Raw genomic sequence first — 4,201 nt, 5'->3', positions numbered from 1 at the left:
GGATCTTTGTGAGTGAGTGAGTCTGTGTGAGTGAGTGAGTCTGTGTGAGTGTGTGAGTCTGTGTGAGTGTGTGAGTCTGTGTGAGTGTGTGTGAGTGTGTGAGTCTGTGTCAGTGAGTGAGTCTGTGTGAGTGAGTGAGTCTGTGTGAGTGAGTGAGTCTGTGTGAGTCTGTGTGAGTGAGTGATTCTGTGTGAGTGTGTGAGTCTGTGTGAGTGTGCGAGTCTGTGTGAGTGAGTCTGTGTGAGTGAGTGAGTCTGTGTGAGTGTGTGAGTCTGTGTGAGTGAGTGAATCTGTGTGAGTGTGTGAGTCTGTGTGAGTGAGTGAGTCTGTGTGAGTGAGTGAGTCTGTGTGAGTCTGTGTGAGTGAGTGAGTCTGTGTGAGTGTGTGAGTCTGTGTGAGTGAGTGAGTCTGTGTGAGTGTGTGAGTCTGTGTGAGTGTGTGAGTCTGTGTGAGTGAGTGAGTCTGTGTGAGTGAGTGAGTCTGTGTGAGTGAGTGAGTCTGTGAGTGAGTGAGTCTGTGTGAGTGTGTGAGTCTGTGTGAGTGAGTGAGTCTGTGTGAGTGTGTGAGTCTGTGTGAGTGAGTGAGTCTGTGTGAGTGTGTGAGTCTGTGTGAGTGTGTGAGTCTGTGTGAGTGAGTGAGTCTGTGAGTGAGTGAGTCTGTGTGAGTGTGTTAGTCTGTGTGAGTGTGAGTCTGTGTCAGTGAGTGAGTCTGTGTGAGTGTGTGAGTCTGTGTGAGTGAGTGAGTCTGTGTGAGTGAGTGAGTCTGTGTGAGTGTGTGAGTCTGTGTGAGTGAGTGAGTCTGTGTGAGTGTGTGAGTCTGTGTGAGTGTGTGAGTCTGTGTGAGTGAGTGAGTCTGTGTGAGTGAGTGAGTCTGTGTGAGTGAGTGAGTCTGTGTGAGTGAGTGAGTCTGTGAGTGAGTGAGTCTGTGTGAGTTGTGTGAGTCTGTGTGAGTGAGTGAGTCTGTGTGAGTGTGTGAGTCTGTGTGAGTGAGTGAGTCTGTGTGAGTGTGTGAGTCTGTGTGAGTGTGTGAGTCTGTGTGAGTGAGTGAGTCTGTGAGTGAGTGAGTCTGTGTGAGTGTGTGAGTCTGTGTGAGTGAGTGAGTCTGTGTGAGTGTGTGAGTCTGTGTGAGTGAGTGAGTCTGTGTGAGTGTGTGAGTCTGTGTGAGTGAGTCTGTGTGAGTGAGTCTGTGTGAGTGTGTGAGTCTGTGTGAGTGTGTGAGTCTGTGTGAGTGTGTGAGTCTGTGTGAGTGAGTGAATCTGTGTGAGTGTGTGAGTCTGTGTGAGTGAGTGAGTCTGTGTGAGTGAGTGAGTCTGTGTGAGTATGTGAGTCTGTGTGAGTGAGTGAGTCTGTGTCAGTGAGTGAGTCTGTGTGAGTGAGTGAGTCTGTGTGAGTGAGTGAGTCTGTGCGAGTGAGTGAGTCTGTGTGAGTGTGTTAGTCTGTGTGAGTGTGAGTCTGTGTCAGTGAGTGAGTCTGTGTGAGTGTGTGAGTCTGTGTGAGTGAGTGAGTCTGTGTGAGTGTGTGAGTCTGTGTGAGTGAGTGAGTCTGTGTGAGTGTGTTAGTCTGTGTGAGTGTGAGTCTGTGTCAGTGAGTGAGTCTGTGTGAGTGAGTGAGTCTGTGTGAGTGAGTGAGTCTGTGCGAGGGAGTGAGTCTGTGTGAGTGTGTTAGTCTGTGTGAGTGTGAGTCTGTGTCAGTGAGTGAGTCTGTGTGAGTGTGTGAGTCTGTGTGAGTGAGTGAGTCTGTGTGAGTGAGTGAGTCTGTGTGAGTGTGTGTGTTGTGTATGTGCACGTGTGGATCACCACACAAATGTTGTGAAACTCCCCGTGGTCGCTAAGGTCGCCATCTCCTGGCCTATCCAGGGTCTGGAAGCGCAGCAAGCGGAGACATTTCCATCTCGAGGGGATTTAATGTTTCCCCCTCGCACGCGTTGGTTCTCTCCCCTCACATGCATACTCGCTCTTGAATGGAACTGGGCAAACATATGCCATGCAATGGGGCCCATTGCTTCAAACATCGCCCATGATATATTTTCCTCTTAAGGCAGCCGTGGTATTAACGAATGTGTTCAGTGAGTTTTATTTGTGCACCACTGCCAACGCGGTATCGACAAATTATCCCAATGTAGGACCACAGAGCTTGGGGATATTGTTGGTCGCGCCGGTTTCTGGCTGGCTGCAACACCAATGCACAACATACAGCACTAACATACAACATGTATGTTGAACTTCTATCGCACCGTACGTAGCCAACCGCGATAATCGGAGGTGCTGGCTGCTGGTGAAGAACAACAAACTAAACACAAAAAGCAGTTCTAAAGAAATGGGTTGTCAAAGACATTTAAAAGTGCAGAGCTCCAATGGCTTCCAAATATCGGAAGGAAGAGCGATGGCCGCAGAAGCGCATCTGAAAGCGGCACGCGATGAGGTGCCCGCACCCCTCCTGACCCCCCCGGGATGCACCCCAGAGCCCCCCCCCAACCCCCCTCGGACCCCCTCGGCGAAGACAGCGCAGAGTGCCGCAGCTGCCTCGCCCGCACTGTGGCACTGCAGTTGTACCACGTGGCCACACGGCGGCGGTGGAGATTACTGATCGGGCGTCCGTGTTGGTGAGCTCATTGAGACGAGCAGGGGTCCCCAACCCCCGGGCCGCTGACCAGTACCGGTCCGTGGCCTGTTAGGAACCGAGCCGCACAGCAAGAGGTGAGCGCCTCTTTCCCGCACTGCGCACTTGTCTCAGTCAGCTTCTTTGAAAAGGGGGAAAGACCCAATCATGACCCCCCCCCCCCCGTCCGTGAAAAAATTGTCTTCCATGACACCGGTCCCTGGTGCCAAAAAGGTTGGGGAGCACTGATTTAGAGGACGTCCATGTTGGTTAGGTTATTTAGAGGACGTCCATGTTGGTTAGGTTATTTAGAGGACGTCCATGTTGGTTAGGTTATTTAGAGGACGTCCTTGAATTACGTCACGCACCTAGGGGGGGGGGGGAGTCAGACATTTGTGACGATGTGTGACGAGGGGGGGGGGTTGAGAAATGTGACGTCACATCAAAATGCGTAACTTTAAATAAATATAGTCAACACGTTCTACTTAATTAAATATACTTTTAATAAATGTTTTATCCTACAACATCATAGTGCAGTGGCACATTAAATACGCACTACAATGACAATACTTTAAAGCTATTTGAAGCGTGTTTTATTTTTTGTGGGGGGATGGGGGGCAGAGCTTTGTGACGTCATATTTGAGGGGGGGGGGTCTGACTTTTCGTGACGCCGTGTGACGAGGGAGGGTGGGGTCAAAAGTCGTCCAAAATCGCGTGACGTCATTTATGGACAGCCCCTTAGGTCATTTAGCTCATGAGGTTTGGTCTCATTGCCACCTCCACCATGAGCAGAGGCCGCGGGTAGAGGCCACGCACCGACACTCGGGGCAGTCGTCCCAACTGTTGAAGTGGCGAGCTGCCGGCTTGGACAGGAAGGCCATTGTCCGAAGCGTCGCCTGTATGTGTTCTTCTTTAAAGGCCGCCGGGTTATTAACGAATGTGTTGATTTTGTTTAATTCGGGATTGTGTTCGTGCGCCACTGCCATCGCAGCCAGAGATTCACCCAGGAGAGGGTGCCGTGTATCCGTGCACTCCAGTGACATCCGCAGGGCCAGGCTCGAGCCAGTGCGTGACAGAGTTATTTGCTGAACTTGATCCATGTCTATCAGAGTGGGTCCCTGCCAAGAGGACCTGGCAATTCATCAGTGTTGGTTCAAGCAAGCCTGACTGCTGATTAGTCACCAAGTGTCCAATCCTCACCAGGATGCTGCTTGTGTTGAATCAATGATGCTGCTGAGATCTACTCTCAGAAGGCTGACGGGATGAGTAGAACCACTCGCATTGTTTTTGTGGAGATACGGCTATGAGGAGGCAGTTATTGAGAGATGTCAACTACCTCGCCTGGTATACAGGGAGACGTGGGTTCGATTCCGACCCCGACACCTGTATATTTGGAGTTTGCGTGTTTTCTCCGTGGTCGCGTAGATTCTTCTACGGCTCCTCTGGTTTTCCCCTCCACATTGAGAAACATACGTTTCTAGTATTTGACATTTTCAGATGATGAGCCACTTCATTGAGATATTATTTGTGACCAGGTAGCTTCTGAAAAAGAGCTATTGGACCAGTGGGCCTTACCTGGTAAATAAAAAGTTTAGTTCGGGCCA

Source organism: Lethenteron reissneri, chromosome 60, assembly GCF_015708825.2.
Source record: "Lethenteron reissneri isolate LAM-NWPU_2019-01 chromosome 60, ASM1570882v1, whole genome shotgun sequence".
NCBI lineage: Eukaryota > Metazoa > Chordata > Hyperoartia > Petromyzontiformes > Petromyzontidae > Lethenteron > Lethenteron reissneri.
This window is presented reverse-complemented; position numbering follows the sequence as displayed.